The 17,736-nt window shown below is 49.9% G+C and overlaps 1 protein-coding gene across 1 annotated transcript in view; it reads left to right on the plus strand.

Moving 5' to 3' along the window:
• PEMT (phosphatidylethanolamine N-methyltransferase) overlaps positions 1 to 17,736 on the plus strand; it is a 1,361,155-nt gene that overhangs the window by 1,082,373 nt on the left and 261,046 nt on the right. The window lies entirely within an intron of this gene.

Genomic DNA, 17,736 nt, shown 5'->3' on the forward strand with positions numbered 1-17,736 from the left:
GCATTTGGACCATAGTTGATGGTGGTGATGGATGTGTCATTGCTGGGTGTGGAAGGCCGTCTGGGGGAGGTGGAGATCAGAGGACTGTGGTTTCTGGTGGAACCCAGCTCTATATCGATCTGTTGGAATTGTTGGCCTTTTGTTTGGCATTGAAGGCCTTCTTGCGTTACATCAAGAAGAGGCTGGTGCAGGTTCTCACAGACAACACCACTTTCATGTGGTACTGCAATAAGGAGGGTGGAGTAGGGTCAGGTGGCCTATGCCATGAGAGTATGTGCAGCTGGAGTTGGATGGAGGGTCAGGGCATCTTCTGATCATAACCCACCTGGCCGGATCTTAACTCCAGGACAGACAGTCTCATCTGGTGGCACCTGGGGAATTGGTAATGGTGTTATTGCAGTCATTTCCACATTCTCAATCTGGAAACCATTTGGAGCGGAACACCTCTTCAAACATTACTTGGAGTTTTACAGTCACTACTGTCTGGAGTTTATGTTAGAGTAATGTGGTGAAGATGAAAATTGTGCAATAGCCCAGATAATGTGTCAGCTCTACTTCTGTACGTGTTCTGAATGACCTCATAGGAGCCACAGGACATTTCAGTATAGTCATAAGGGAGTGAGTGATGCCTCAGTTCTTTACCGATCTAAGCATACCAAAAAGAAAAGCAGAAACTTCAGGGGATATACAATCAGCCTGTGTGAACATGAAGCCATTCAAACATATATTCTAGTAGAGCCATAAGAAATTAGGCAAAGCGCTCTGTTCTCACGCAACTAACACCAAGAACTTTTTGAAGTCGAAGCATTAACGTAACGTAGAACATACCCTTTCACACTACTGATAAAAACAGACTCAGTCCACAATGGAAACCTCGGAACCATTTTAAAAATCTTCACCAAACTGCCGAAAGTGCTGTGATGTTATACTAATAGCAGAATGTACACAAATTCCTATAACATATCTCCCACTTTGAATTCACTTCAATGGCTCCCATTGGAACAGAGATTAAAATGCAACCCTGTGCATTCTGTTCAATTCCTACAGATACAAGTCAAAAGGTGTTTGGTCGACTTTTATCAAATCATCTGTGCATATGAAAAAAGTAAAACAGAATATCCCTTAAAGTTTGGAGGAAAGTCATGCACTCGGGCTAGTCATATAGACGTTTAATAGCCTAGGTTCATCCACATAGCATTCTATAAGACTGTTGTTTGTCTTTATTTTATTTTATTTGTACTTGCACCTCTGCTACTATATTGAACTCTTACCCAACTATTAGTATTAAATAATAAAATGTATTTTAGAGGACGTGGATCTATCCATAATCAACCAACTTTATGCAAGTGGCAGTGGCTGCCAAATTTGTAACTGCTGTTTTGTATTTAAGGTTTTGTTCAAGGATACACCTTTCTTTGTTAAAGGAAAATGGCCACAATATTGTCAGCTGTACTTGACCTGGACCTGAAGCTAGCTTGTGCTATAGGAAGTATATTATTGTTTTCTATCCAATCTGTAAGATGTTGCAAAATCAACATTCCATAAGGTTTCTATTTGCAGTCTTGTATCGCAATCATTCTAAAATTACCTGGGTGTGAACAACAACCCTTTTTTGTGGATATTAATTAGATGACTTCCATACCATAAAGGTGGAATTATAAACTCCTTCAAAATGGCTTAATACAAAGTTTTTAAAATCTAGCCTAAAACAATAGATAGTACTTAAGGAGTGAAATTGGAATACCATTGGATCCTGGTGTTCTGGAAGAATACATTTACCAAATTAAATTGGCTATAATCTCGTAGTGTATCAGGCCATCAATCTCTAGCGGAAGGCGTTTATATTTACTTTTGTGAGATGATTCATTGCCAATGCCTGAAAGTCACAATGTGTTCTTTCCTCATTGTGTCAGTAATCATTTTATCTAGATCTTTTCTTTTATTGTTTTTCATGAGCCACACAACACTTATTTTGCAACTATAAGTCCAGTTTTGTTGTTAGAAGTAACATTACCACTCTGACATTAGAGATAGTGTTGCATAGTTGTTTTCGTTTGATAGCACATTTTTACCATTTGTGTGGTTCCATATCCTTTTAAGGAGTCCTGACAAACATTACAGATTAGCACTTATTCCATGCAAAATTGTGTTAGTTTGATAGTTATTTCAATGTCATCACCTCACGTAGGCTGTTAGTTAAGCAGATAATGTCCATGTGTTTACAGACCTAATCCTAAACTCCATTTCGTTCATGTTTAGTGCAACATCATTGCCTCCTATTTGTTGCCGTAATTGTATTAGACTCTCATTGTTCCCTTCTCCCTGTAAAAGTGTATATTGCACTTTAGCCAGTCTTTACTCTCTTACTTTCTTAACACATTTTGGTCTTTGTGATCGTTTGTCTTTGGTAGGAAGTGAAGCTGGCATTAAAGCAGGCAGGTGCAAAGTAATGCGGGATCATAAACATTTAAGCTTAGAAGTCTGAGAGTGTCTGTGCCTCTTCCCATTCTTAATCCACGTCACTCCCACATTGCATATGTCCTGCGAGGCCTAATATCACCTGCAGCAGAGGTTCTCTGGAGAAAATGTTGTTTTATGATAGTCCTGTTAAGTGATGTACTAGCAAGGATGTTTCTCTGAGGGATACCACTGTTGACAGTGACTCTTTGCCTTACCCCTCCAGCATAACATGACATCTTAAAAGTTTCCTTCACAGTGTCTACATACTAAGGAGCACACCTTTGATGATGAGATATCAAACGTGAAAGTGAACATTGATATTCGGAAGTCTGTGTGCATACAGACTCCAATTTAAGGGTCCAAAGGGCAGAACAAGTGGGTTCATACAACCTACTGACAGAATTACAGAAACCACAACATCATCCGCACCAGAAGCCCTTCTATCACCGGAAGAAGTCAACCAGAAATTGATGAAACCAGCAGCCTTCAGCCGCTGCTGGAAAGGCTTCAGCTGATTCCAGACTAAGAACCAGTTGTCCCATCGCCACTGTTAAGTTCCGTGTGGAAAGGCGCATTTCGAACCATCTCTGGCTTAGCAGCAGTAGATAATAGGAGACAGACGGCTGCTAGATGCTGTGCCCAATCAGATTTACAGGCTCCCAAGGGCACATTCTACCAAAGGTTTTTAAGCCTTGTCTCTGCACATGCTAGGTCATAAAGTAAACATCTTAATGGGAGAAAATGGTGCCATACCTGTCCAGGCTACCAGTGGAACAAACATATTACTCCCACCAATTCCTTCTCAGAGAGAAAATGTAATTCCAAAACATGTATTTTGTCCCATTTTTTACATGAAAACTGAAAAGAATTGAGTCAATAATAAGAAATCATGACTATGTGTGCTTTAACTGATATGTCCTCCTTTTCATCAAGGAGATTTTTGATGGAATTATAGGGTGTCTACTCTCAGATCAATGTCTGTTTGTGAGACGGCCTCAGGACTGGCAAGAATGACTTTCAGAACAAAGTCACAAAGTGTAGATCATTGGTAGTGGCCTTCGTCATCGTAAAATGAGCTTCATTTGACATATCGCCTCTTGGGATGAAAATCCTCTTACTGATTTTGGTCAGTCATTCTGCTGTGCCATTTACATTTTCTTTCTGACCTACTTAATTCCTTTCCTCCAGTGGACTCGACAAACTGTGCGGTTACTAGAGATGCTGTGCTGTTCATTATCAAAGCTAGGCTTCGCAGGGTCAGCCAGAATGAAACCCTATCCTGAGGGTGGGTAGCTCAGCCTTCCTTAGCTTCGACTATAGGCTATATGATACCGGCTACAGGACGCCGGCAGTGATGATAGTGGAACTTTTGTCCAGGGTACAGGTCTCTTTACTTGCACCATCTTGGGGGGAGGCTGCTTGTTGGTTCTCCTTTCTGAAGGTCTTGAGTCCCTCTTAAAAGGAGTCTCTTGCCTTTCCTCATGTGTGGGACTTGTGCATTGCGTGTATGTATTATGTGCATGAGTTCCCTGTAACAAGTTGAATGGGACATGGCCAATGGGGGCCCCTTTTGTTTGGATTCACAAGATGGCAGGATTCCTGGATGCTATCCTTTGTCTGTGGTGGACATGAGAGCCCGCATATATCCCTGTGGTTAGTAACCTCTGTCTGAAACCAATCTTATCTGTTGGCAGGGGGAGGTTGCCCCAAACTTTGAATGTGCAAACGGACGTTTAGAACAAGGAAGGTAGTGCTTAATCTGGGCTGGTCATTGCAGATGGGGCCCGCTATCACATAGTTCTTCCTCTGCAGCCTGATCCAGAGCATGAGAGAGAGAAAAACACTAAAAGAAGAAAGAAGGATGAAGAGAAAAACACAAAACAGTCACAAGGGGAGAACGCAGGGTTGAAAAAGAACATTCAAGAATAAGATAACGATTCAGGGAGTGTCTGGTGATGAATTAAAGAGGCATGAGATGGAATCAAGGATACTCAACCTTGTATTCAGTACAACAACATTCGATGACACCAGCTGCGGGTTTCTGAGGAAAACTGTGAGCCCCTTCACTTATTCCTTTACACATTAAGCACTGAAGAAAGGGGAGAACCTCTCAAAATAACAGCACAAGAAAGGGCAACTATGGGGTTAGCAACCAAGGCGATTGGACGTAAGCAGACATTCTCACGGACACAAAAGACTGCAAAAGTAGTGACATTAGTTCAAGAATTATACCACTATCAATCATCTCTCCTTTCAGAAGCAGTATTCTCAGAAGAACGCGGCGACCTATAGAACACACCACCCAGCCAGGAAAATAAGTATGATCAGCAACAACCTAGAATTCAAAAAAGCAATAAAAATGTGTTTTGTTCCTAAAAACATGACTCATCCTCTGGATCATTTTATGATCTCATATGAATAGTGCACTCATTCACCATAGTAAGCGCAAGGAAATTGGCTTACGTTGGGTGTTGTTTGACATATTGGCTTACAGAGAAGGGAGTTAAACCTTCCATTCTGCCTGCCAGCCCCTTCCAGTAGAAATAATGTCTTGTGCTAGGGTGGAGGGACTGATGCCAAGAAGGCCCCACACCTCACCCCATTCTTTTCCCCATTTATTCCCCTGGTAGTCTGGTGGGTTTTCAGCAAACCATGATGGGCAGATTGCGGTGTTTACTACTTATCTGCCCATTTAGCGGGGTCAGAAGGCCCGGCAGACCATCAAGGAAAAAAGTGAAAAGCAGAGAATGTGGAGCAAAGTTTGCCCATCCTGCCACTGTACCACATCCCCACCACTGGGCAACAGACAGTCTTTTGACACACGGTGAAGGAAGAATGAGAGGGAGGGTAACCTCCTCTCTGCTTGACTATATGTCAAAGCTACGCTCAATAGAATCCAAGCGTCCTCTCTTTTGCCATGGGGATAGGGATACTGTATGTCCCAAGGGGGGACAGAAAGTGTGTTGGGGTTTTAGGAGTGGGGGTGCCATCTGATGCCAGGATAGCCCAGCCCCTACCCCATTTAAACAAAACAAATCTGTGCCTAGCATCCAGTGGTGTTTCTGCCCTCCCAACCCTGTGGGTAGCAGAGTGGAGGTAGATAGTCCAATCCATGACACAGGGTGGCAGAAAGTATGTTAGGGCTTTAGTGGTGAGTGGGAGGGCCCAATATCCGAATGACCCAGCAGTAACCAATTAAAAAGAATCTATACTTGCCATCCAGTTGACTTTCTGCCCATCCCAATGGGGCAGCTTGAGGGTAAATATCCTAACCATTCTAATTAGCCCAGGGAGTGGGGGCCGGAGGAAGAGAAGCTATTTGAACCAATAGGGACGGTGTTGCAGCCCAATGTTTGGGCTTAATGATCAAAAAAATCAAGTGGGAAATGGATCACTTGTCCTGAGTAACCAGGGTTTTTCAATTTTTCGTATAGTATACCGATAAAAAACCCATTCACGTACAGAGGTTGGGGTGGAGGTATTTCTTGATTCTCCGCCTAACTCTTAAAAACGTGACAGCGGCGTGGTCTTACCGGCGATTCGGTGAGACGTGTTCCTTGGGAGCTCCGGTCCCCCGACACCGTCTAAAGCAATTATAGCGGTGCTGGGGTGTACAAATTGTGACCCTGGGGTGGCTGTTGATCGCGGTGGCCGGGCGAGGCTAGCGGGCGGTGGATCGGCCTGCGGTGTCCCCCGGAGCTGCAGTCGGAGAGGAGTGTGTAGCGATTCCGCGGCAGGAGCCGCCATCTTGTGCGCCCTACTGTGGTGGCTATCCCGCGGCCTGCCTGTCTCTGGGATCTCCGCGTACCCGGGAAGGGGAATTAGACTGTGCTGGTGGCTGTGGCAGGGAGACGGCGGAGTCGAGCTGGTGTGTGGCGGCAACCAGTGAGCGCGAGCTGACGGCAAGCCCCTGGAGATCTCGCCCATAACTGAGGGTTACGTGGAGCTGCGGAGGCCGAGGCACCATTCGCCGGCTGTGGCTTGCGTCCCGCGGAGGGGCTCGCGAGTGCCCCCGGGGACCCGGGCTGGAGCCGTTGCGGTCGGCGGAGGGACGGCCGGTCTTGGTGGAGGGCCTCCTGACGGCGGGGCGGGCGGCCTCTGTTCCCTGGGTCTGCGGAGCATCGTGACACCCGGTGAGAGGTGAGCACTCTTCCCGCCACTCTGCCTCTCTAAGTGGAGGAGCCTGGAGACCCTGGCTCCCGGGTGCCCCTGTAGACTTGGGCCCTAGCTTTGGCCCCCGCCCTGCTGTGTTCTGCTGCCTGGGGGGCCCGTCTGCCGGTTGCTGCTGCTGCTGGCTGGACATTAGGAGGTGACGGGGGAGGGCGCAGGGCACCATCGACCGCCATTTTGAGGCTGCAGCCTGGGAGTGCTGCTTGTCCTCCCCGCATTCCGCCCTGCTCTGCCTTGCTGCCCAGGGATGAGTGGGCACTGGACTTACCCTCTGGACAGAGGGGCTGCTGGCCATTGTGACATTTGGTGGAAAGTAGGCGGCGAGATTGAGCGTGCACTTTCCCCGCCATTCTGCTTACCTGCGTGGAGGGGCCTGGGGACTTCTAGGCATTTCTTTTATTCCTGGAGGCTTGGGTCCTGGCTCTGGCCCCCACCCTGCTGTGTCCTGCTGCCTGGGGGGCCTGATCGCTGCCTGCAGGGTGCTATTGCGGTTGGCCGGCCATTGCAAGGCAACGAGGGAGAGCACGGAGTAACGGCGGCGACAGCGACCCCCATTTTGGGGCTGCGGCCTAGAGGTGCTGCTCACTTTCCCCACATCCTGCTCTGCCCTGCCTTGCTGCCCAGAGGCGTTTTATTTATTTATTATTTATTATTTGAATTTGTAGGGTGCAACAGCTACCCAAAAAGGGTTTCCCGGCACCAGACAGACTTTGTGCTGAGCAGAAAGGCAGGGCATACAGCTGAGATTATTGGTTAAATAACCAAGTCTTTAAGGCTCGACGAAAAGTAGTGTAGACAGTTTCCTTATGTAAAGCCAGTTGGAGAGTATTCCAAAGGAACGGACCTAAATAGGAAAAAGATCTTCCCCCTATCCTGGCCAGTTTGACTCTAGGCACCACAAAGGAACACTTAGATTCGGACCGCAGATGGCGGGTGGGAACATAGGGGTGAACAAGTGACTGAAGATACTGAGGTGCTGTGCCAGTTTTGATTTTAAACATATAGCTCAGGGCTTTGAACTTAATACGGTTCTCCACCCTGAGCCAATGTAAACCGCACAGATGTTCCGATGTAGAGGAGGTTTTGGGTATCCTGCAGAGGAGCCTAGCTGCAGAGTTCTGCACCAACTGCATTCTACCGGTAACTACCCTATTAGATCCCAGGTACAGTACGTTCCTGTAGTCAAGTCGTGAGGTGATGAGGGCGTGGACCACAGTTTTTTGGGTGGCGGCGGGTAGCATCCAAATAATTTTCTTAAGCCATTTTAAGATGGTAAAGCAAAGTGCAGTGGTTTTAACTGTTTGCTGTTGCATGGTCAGTGCATCGTCAATTATGATGCCCAGGTTACGGACATAGCTGGAGGGCTTTGGGAAATGACCCATCTCCGCTGGCCAATGCATTGGACTCCAAAGGTCTTTATTTTTTCCTAGAATTAGTATTTCGTTTTTTTCACCGTTTAATTTAGGGAGATCGTGACTCATCCAGGTAGAAATTTTACTAAGACCCTGTTGAAGAAGAGAGGGAGCAGAAGGGTCAGAGTTGGGGAGGGAAAAAATGATCTGTGAATCGTCAGCATAGGTGAAAAGCGTTAGACCGGCTTTTTACGCAATGTCTGCCAATGGTCTGACGTACAGATTAAAGAGCAGTGGGCTCAGGATCAACTCTTGGGGAACTCCATATGGGGATGTGTAAACCTTGGAGCAGGCAATGGCAGATGAAATTTGAAAAGTGCGATTATCGAGGAAGGAAGTAATCCAGTCAAGAGCTGAACCACATATGCCCTAAAACTTCAGTGTGTGGATTAAGAGAGAGTGGGAGATGGTGTTGAACGCAGCACTGAGGTTTAACAATATTAGTGCTACTGTCTGTCCGGCATCCATATGCTGTCGTAGTCTTTCAGTGACTCCCAACAGTACTGTCTCTGTGGAGAAGCCCGTGCGGAAACCGGATTGAGAGGGGTGGAGAATATTATTTGTTTCGGTAAATTGCGAGAGATGGAAATGAATATGCCTTTCAAGAATTTTTGAGAAGGCTGGTAGAAGTGAAATTGGTCTATAGTTGCCAGAAATATCCGGATCAGCGGTGGGTTTCTTCAAGAGGGGAGTCACCATGGCATGTTTCCAGAGTGCAGGAACCTTGGACTCCAGCAGTGAAGCATTTAGAACATTTAGAATCACCTGAAGATGGGAGGAGTCTAATTGCTTCATTATGGAAATTGGGGGAGGGTCCTTGGGTGAGCCAGATTTGATTTTGTACAGAATGGTTTTCAAGGAGTCAAGATTTGAAAGTGGCCAGGAAACTACATGTGGAGTGTGGGTGGAAGATTCCATTGGAGGTATGTATTTCAGGACAGCCACTGGTCTCAAGGAATCACAGTAAAAAAGTGGACCGGGATCTTTCAATGATGTAGAGGTAGCGGACTCTAGTGGAAGCATGTATTGAGAAGCATTTGTGTAGTCAGTGGAGAAAGGTGCTGTACTGGGCAGAGTTGTGGTTTGGGGGTTGAGAAAGTCTGCAAGAAACAGAGTTTATGATCTCCGTCGGAATTTTTTCGATTTTGGTTGTGAAGAATTGGGCAAGATCGTCACATTGAAGTTCATCTAATGGCCTAGGAATGGCAGTTGTTTTGGAGCCGGCCAGTTCTTTCACTGTGCTGAAAAGAGTTTTTGAGCAGTTAACAGCTTTGGAAATGGTGACTGAAATAAAACTGGCCCTTGTAGAGTTGCACAAGTTGTGATAGATATCTCTAGCTTTGGTGTAGACATTTTTTGATTCAGGGTTGTAGTCTCTCCTCCATTGCGTTCTAGCGCTTTGCATTTAGATGTTTCCTTTTTTAGGATGTCATTAAACCATGGTGCGGGTGGTCGGTTTTCAGTTTTTTATGCGAGCGAGGGAGACAAGAGTTTATGGCATTTGAGAGCCAATCGTGAATATTTGTGGCTAGTGGGTCAACTTTGAGGTCAGCAGAGGGTACATCTGAGCATAGAGATTTATTTAACGCGATTAGGTCGAGTTTTTTCCAGTTTCTTTTCAGGGTCACCATTGAAGGAGTAGAAGGGGCCGAAAAAAGAGGAGGGGCAAGACTAAATTTGGAAAGAAAATGATCAGACCAACTCAGGGGTACTGCCAGAGTACACTTAATCTGGGGAAGACTAGAGAAAATCGGGTCCAACAGGTGACCAGCTGTGTGTGTTGGGCCAGAATGAAGTAAGTTTATGTTCAATGCAGCTAGGTCAGCGATGAAGTAGCTGCATGTTGAATTGGACAGATCGTTTAGATGTAGATTGAGATCGCCCAGGAGTGAGAAATTTTTGGAGCTCATAAGTAAGGGGGTAATGTAACTAGGAAAGGAGGAGGTCCACGATGTCGGGTGTCATGGTGGGGGGCGATACACAAGTAGGCCAGTAAGCGCGTAGTTGGGGTTTAGTGCTAGCTTGAAGAGTGCTGCTTCACACTCAGGGATGTCTATAGGGTCAAATCTACATTGAAGGCAATTTTTTAAAATAATAGCTATTCCCCCTCCTGATTTGGAGACACTGTCCTTTCGATCAATTGCATAGTTTGGTGGTAATGCTGCAGCTATATCCGGACCGGAACTTTCATTATGTCAGGTCTCAGTAATGAATACCGCCTCTGATAGTTCGTCCCAGGGAAGATTAAAAATGTCCACTTTGTGTTTGGGGAGTGAGCGACAGTTAACACTAAAGAACACAAGGTCCTTAGTAGGTGGAACAGTGATGTGTGTAGAAGTAGTCTGTCTAGAGATACTATGGGTGTTTAGCAAGTAGCTTTCGGGTGAAAAGTTACAACAAGGACCTATTTTGCCAGGTATATTATCGGCAGAGTAACGTTTGCAACCCTTTGCGGGAGGGGGGCGAAGAGCCAGAATTTGATCAGATGTGAACATCTGCTTTTTTGAATCCATTTGACCAGGGGTCGTGGCCTCTGGCCTCGGTCGGGCGCAGACCGGCTTGCCTTTGGCGCGCCCGCTGCACGCGTCCGCTGCGCGGGTTGCCAGACCTCAGCATTAAGTAGTGTACGGGGCTCTAGGTCACCTGACCGTCGGAGCCCCCCTTCTACTCGCGCCGCTGTCAATGAGCAGTCAAGAGAGGACTGTGACTTTGCACAAACACCCCCCACAACAATCAGGCGATGCCTGCGGGGGACCAAGGTGAGTGCAAAGATTAAAACAAAGCAATGTGTGGTCGGCGATCAAATTATAAAGCAAACAAGAGTTAAAAACATTAATGTCAATTTCATTCAGGAAATGCAATAGTCAGCTGTAGATAGTAAGGCATGCACTTACACTGCTAGCTGCCTTTCTAATTCAGCGCGCGTCCGCTGCGCGGGTTGCCAGACCTCAGCATTAAGTAGTGTACGGGGCTCTCTTCTCGTGGAGGCTTGTGTCCTGGCTCTGGCCCCCATCCTGCTGTGTCCTGCTGCCTGGGGGGCCCGCTCGCTGCCTGCAGGGTGCTGCTGGTGCTGGCCGGCCATTGAAAGGCGACAGGGGAGAGCGCGAGTTAGCGGCATCGGGGACCATCATTTAGGGGCTGCGGTCTAGAGGTGCTGCTCATATTCCACATATCCTGCTATACCCTGCCTCGCTGCCCAGAGCAGGGCCGGACTGGGAACCAAAACCGGCCCTGGCAAAGTGCTTGGCCGCCCCCCCCTCCCTACCCTCTCGGGGGGGGGGGGGTTGGAGGTGCCGCCGAATGCTTTGCTAGGGCCGGTTTTCGGCCGATTTTGCAACTGAGCTGCAAAACCGGCCCCCACCCTTGCGGTGCTCCGGGGGATTGCCCGGTGCCCGCTATGGCCAGTCCGGGCCTGGCCCAGAGGGTGAGTGAACGCTGGAGTGCACCCTCTGGGAGGTGTGGGGCGGCTGCAGCTAGAGGCAGTTGAGACATTAGGTGTGGGGTGCCTGTGCCGCCATTTTGAGGCCCTGACTCAAAGTTTGGAGACTGGCGCTGCAACGGGGGCCCTTCCTTGCCCTGTGCCCTCTGCCGTGAGGAGGTCCGGCGGAGGCTTCCCTTGTGACAGGGGAACTGGAGGGGGTGGCTGTGGCCCAGATTGAACTGCAGGGAATGGTGTGAGCGGGTGCCTTGCTCCCCTGTTTTTGTTGCGTTGCTTTCTCCTCATCGGGCCTCCTGTTGAGTGGCCTGTTCATAGCGACCAGGGTGAGGGGGGGGACGCTGTGAGCGGGTGGACAGTGCAACCCTGGACTGCCCTGTACAAACTTTTTGCAGAGATTGCGCTTCTTGTTTGTTAAGGCCGGGGACTGGGGAGGTGCACGTTGTTTGGTAGGGAGGATTTGCCACCCGCATAGAAGTTCCCTGCTTTTGCTGGCCCTGGGGGGCTGGGGGCTGAAGGAGGGTCCTAACACACCTGGTCCTCTAGATACTTCCTTATTTACTGCCAGTTAGGCTTTTTGGCGACGGGGGTTGGGACTGGGCCTTCCCTGGGCACACACCATCTGGAAGGTGCAGAGTACGCTGATTGACCGCTGCGGAGCTGGCGACAACGCGGTCCAAAGGGGGCAAAACCGACCAGGCGGCGACCTCCAGAGACAATTCAGTTGTGGCAATGTGGGGTAAGGCCGGGGCACCAGCGCCTGCTGAGGGGCCATCACAGGCCGCTGGAGACACAATGCCAGTGACCAAGGCCTTTATGACCTCCTTCATGTCCGAACTCAAGATGGAAATAGGCTTGCTACGTTCTAAGGTACACTCCTGTGTACGGGAACTGCGGAAGGAGGTCACTGATCTGGGGTACTGGGTAGAGGGGCTGGAGAAAAACAGTGGATGCTCGCACGGAGGATCAGGAGCAACTGCGGCAACGCCTGGCAGCGCTGGAAGAGCAAAATATAGAATTGCAAGTCAAACAGGAGGACCTAGAAAACCAAAGCCGCCGGAACAACCTCCGTATCCGGGGGGTCCCTATCGGGCGGAGGGGAAGGACATCATGACCTACATGGCGCAACTCCTCCACGAGGTTTGGGGGACGGGGACGCTTCTCCGCCATCTTTGGACCGGGCCCACCGAGTTTCCAGGCCCGCGGGGAGAACGGGTCTTCTCCCTGACATCCTGACACGGGTGCATTTCTTCACCGAAAAGGAGGATATATTGAAGGCGGCAAGGGACAAGCCAGATCTCAGCTACGAGGGGCACAAGATTCAAATTTTTCAGGACCTGCCACCTAACACCCTGCACAGACGATGAGCTTTTAAGCCAGTGACGGAGAAGCTACGGGCCCTCAACATCTCTTACCAGTGGGGCCATCCCTTTGCCCTAATCTTCCAGTGGGAAAACAAGCGTAGAGTAATAAGGTCCTATGGGGAGGTGGCACAACTACTTAGATTACCGGAGTCGCCATTGCACAGCCCTTCTCGACAGCGGGTCAGGAGCGGATCCCGGCCAGGCCGTCCTGGACTACTGTGCAGCGCCACTGCCGCTCCCCTCCACTAGATGAGAGATCTGCCTCGCAGGCCAAGCAAGACATTATAGCGCACATCAGGTCCTTTGAGAGGGACCGAGAAGGACCGCCATCGCACCCATCCACCCCGTGACCTGTCGACCAGCAGTAAACTATACATAGATGTCTGCACCTCTGCTTACGGTGACTCCTCTCTCCTGGGTCTGTTCTGGGTAGTCAGCCTTACACCTGCGCTCCAGCTCCCAAACAGAGTAGTGGGGGCACCGGGGCTCTAGTGATGTTATCTCTTTAGACACCTGTAGGCCTCCGCCAGGCTGTTCCCTAGGGAGTGACATCTCTGAGTGCATCTGAATCCTTGGGTAGAGGATGCCCTGTGAATGGGACAGTACAGTGTGGCCCTGTTGGTCTTTGTTGACCTCCTTTGCTGGTTGGCCTGGTTGGTTGCCTTTAGAGCTCTTGACCCTCTCTCCCTCTCTTGGCTCTTTACTTACCTTTTTTCTCCTCTATCTTCTTTCTTCTGTGTGCGGTGGGTGGGGGATCGGGTGGCTGCGGCCTTCTAAATGGGTGGGGATAGGGAAGGTTTCTCCTGAGTCTATATCCTTGCAGTGGCGGGGGTGGGGGGTGTGGGTGGGCCCCGATTGACACACAGCATGACTGCGACCTTGCCTAGGCCCTTAAAGATCTTAAAGCTTAATGTTAAGAGCTTGAACTCCCCCAATAAACGGAGGCAAACATGGCGCTACCCCCTCCAGCAGAGCCCCGACATCATATTCCTGCAGGAAACTCACTTGTTGCAAGCGGACACGAAGCGCATGGCGCACCCTAAATATCCTCTCCAGTTTTGGGCTGCGGTTGCCTCTAAAACAGCCTGTGTGGCAATATTGTGCAGGAGTTGCTTCAGGCGGGGGGACACTAAGCCTTTTAGGAGTGGAGATGGGCGCTTTCTTAAAGTCACAGTGAAAATCAGGAGGAGACGGTTCACTTTATGTAATGTATATGCGTCCAATCAGATGCAGGATAGATACCTCCAGACACTTTTGCGGGAACAGATTACTTGTGGTGACCTCTTTTTGGTGATATGAGGGGATTTCAATCTAGTTTGGGACCCGGACACGGGTCGTAGTGACGCCTCGTTCAGCGGAGCCGGGGCAATGTCCTCTGCGCTGCATACACAGATAACAGAGCTGGGGCTGATAGACGTGTGGCGCTACCACTGCCCGGGGTTGAGGGACTACTCATTTTACTCTCACGCTCACCGCTCGTATTCTCGCATAGACTTCTTATTTACCTTGCATGATTTGGTGCGGGACATGCTAGGGGTATCTATGTCGAATATCTCGTTGTCTGGCCACGGTCATGTTGGGCTGCTCTTGCAGGACCCGGCCGCTTACCCTGCTCGGGAGGCGCGTTGGTGTTTGCCGCCGAATATTCTCCGGGATGCAGCCGACGTTGAAAGCATCCGGGCTGTCATTGACTCTTACTTTATTAGTAATGATATTCCGGAGACGCCCTTTCCTGTGGTGTGGGACGCCTTTAAGGCCACGATCCGGGGCCACATCACCTCTCTATCGATCGCGAGGACAGCTTGGTGAAGGACATAAAGTGTGCTGAGCTAAAGGATCAGGAGCATTCTTCACTAGAGTCCAGGCGGCAGCTCGCCAACCTGAGAGGGCAGCTTAGGCTTTTGCGCACCAACGAGGTAGAGCACTCTCTGCTGGCGCTGAAGCAGCGCTAATTTGAGGGAGGAGATAAGGTGGGCCGCCTGCTGGCGGGGAGACTGAGAGCGCATGCGGCCAGGGCCCACATAGCCAATGTCCAGCTCCCAGATGGGAATAGGGCTATTTCAGAGAGAGACAAGCGCGAGGCATTTCGAGGCTATTATGACACCCTGTATCAGAGGGAGACTCCCTCTACAGACGTAATCGCGGCCGTTCTAACTAGCTACGAGGGGACGCCAATGCATCCAATGTGTGCGAAGAGTCTGGAGGACCCTATCCTCGAGGAGGAGATAACGGCAGCCGTGAAGGACCTTCCTTTGGGGAAAACTCCAGGGCCAGATGGCCTACCCCTGTCCTTTTATTTATTTTATTTTATTTTTTAAACCTTTATTTAACATTTGCAATCAAATACAGACACGGGCCTACAACCCCCAGGGCTGGCCACTAAGCATTTCAGTACGTTATCACAATCCAACTTCAAACCCAGCCTCCCTGGGGAGCATAGGAACTCCATCCACAAAGCGCATCGGTTGCAAAGGCAGTTCAATTCGGAAACAGGATAAAAGGTTTTCATTTTACAAATAGAAAGTAGAAAGGATCAGGTGTCGTACAGTGTCTCGGATCACAAAGGGGGGCGAGCAAAAGAACAACGTGTCCAAAATAAGCTCGCTATCATGTAAGTCAGCGGCGTTAAGACATACGACATCAGGATAAAATAGCACTTTATTATTCGTCTACGCCATCATTATTGTCCGCCCCACAGCACCAAAACCTCAGAAAAGTCAAGGTACAGATGTAGAGACAAGGATGTAAGGAAAGCCGAACCCACTACACTAACCCGGAAAAGGAAAAAGAAGAAAAGGCAAGGGAAGAGAAGGAAGAAAAGAGGCCATAGAACAAAAATATAAACGAAACACCCACCCCCACACCCCCCCACCCTGCACCCCTGCTGATGACTACGGCCACCCCCCTCGCAGCGTGCCTGTCGCCCAGTAACCAGAACCCGAAATATAGAAGAAAGGGAAAGAAAGGAAAAGGCAAAGAACCCCACTCGATGAGGGAAATCGGAGGAGGGCATAGTTCTACGGGCTCCTGGTCTCCTTCCCCCGTCGTAGCCAGCCCCGCCCCGGACTCCGTTAGGTCAATGAAAACAATCCTGTTAAACATAGTGTCACAATGAGAGACCCAGATAAGAATCTCAGCCCTGGCCCCGTCAATCAAATTCACTGAAGTCGTCAATTAAGGAAAGCCCTTTCCACAAAATACTGCAAAAATCCGCAGAACAGGAGTACACAGATGAGAAAAGAACGGCAGGTCCCAATGCAGATGGCTGGTACCAATGTTGCCCCTCCCTGCCTCCGAAGCCAAGCTTTACCTCATCCGCCATCTTGAAAGACCAACAGGGGAGGGGAGTCGACACGGTCCGAAACAGCAAATGATGGAAAGTAGAAGGTTCCAAAATGGGGACGACATGTAATTGTTCCGAGGGATACACAATCGGGGGTTCCAACGGTTCCATTGGGTAACCAGGCACAGTACATTCAGGTAGATCCACTACAATAGGGGCAAACACTGCTTCCAGCGCCGGGTCAAAATACGCCTCCGAGTCATCTATTGAGAAGCGGGCTGGCTGCCGGGTCGCGGGCGTCGAGTCAGGATCTGGTCTCAGGCCTGTGAGTCCATCCGTCGCAGACAACAAACTGCAAGTCTGGACTTCAATAGTTCCCTTAAGTGCCATGGGTGCCTCCAGCACCGTTCGCAGTGACGGGCCAGTTCGAGCCTATTCCGCTAAATTCCTTTCGTCCTCCAACATGGTGGTCCCCACGGAGAGGCGCCTTCTCCGGGGCAAAATTAGGCGGAGCAGGATTAAGCCATGAGGGGCTGACGGTTAGCGAGCAGTAGTACGCAGCGAGGCACCGACCCGGGGGGGATCGGCGATGTGAATGCCGGACCCCCGGTCAGGGACCCCCGCGACACAGCACCGTGCGTCACTCGGCACCTCACCTTCTATAGGGCACCAGGCAGCTGATGGTAGCAGAACAATCAAAAAAGTCCGAGCGTTCCAGAACCGTACCCAACCACCTTCAGCAGTCCGTTGTTATTCAACTCGGACCCGGCAGAGCCAGCACTCGAGACCCCGGCTTCTCTGCTGGATTAGGCCTCAATGCGACCATCGACGTAGCTCCGCTCCACAACGGCGGAGAAACTCCGGGATTGCACCACTGGAGTGCGGGTCGGATCACACACACGGATCCGGTGCAGGTAATCAGGATAAGCAACAGGATAATAGAGCGATGGACGGAGGTCAGCGGAGCCGGGAGACTATGCGGCCATCTTGGTTGGTGTCGTAGCTCTCCCCCCCTGTCCTTTTATCGCACGTTCCAGTTACAGCTTCGACCATACCTTTTGAGGTTGTTCAACTCTTTCACGGATATCGAGGGGCCGTCCTCCGACATGGGCATGGCGGAGATTGCGTTGATACTGAAGCCTGAGAAGGACCCCCCCGCTGTGTGCGTCCTACCGCCCCATAGCTTTACTGAATACCGATCTCAAAATCTATACTAAGCTTCTCGCAAAACGCCTAGATCCTTATATGCCGGGGCTCGTGGACCGGGATCAGGCCGGCTTCATCCGCAACCGGCAGGGCGCGGACAATGTGCGTAAGCTCGCGCACCTTGTGGGGAAAGTGCGTCATTGGGAAATCCTGGCCTGCCTTCTGTCACTGGACGCGGAGAAGGCCTTTGACCGGGTGGAGTGGACCTTCCTTCGGGCGGTCCTGCAAAAGTTTGGGCTGGGTCCGAAGACGATCACGAGGATCATGGCTCCATATGTAGGGCCGCATGCCAGGATCCGGGTCAGTGGTCAACTTACGGCACCGCTCTCTATTCATAGGGGTACAAGGCAGGGGTGCCCCTATCGCCCCTGCTGTTTGCTCTTGCAGTGGAGCCCTTGTAGAGAT

This window comes from Lissotriton vulgaris, chromosome 10, assembly GCF_964263255.1.
Source record: "Lissotriton vulgaris chromosome 10, aLisVul1.2, whole genome shotgun sequence".
Lineage (NCBI taxonomy): Eukaryota > Metazoa > Chordata > Amphibia > Caudata > Salamandridae > Lissotriton > Lissotriton vulgaris.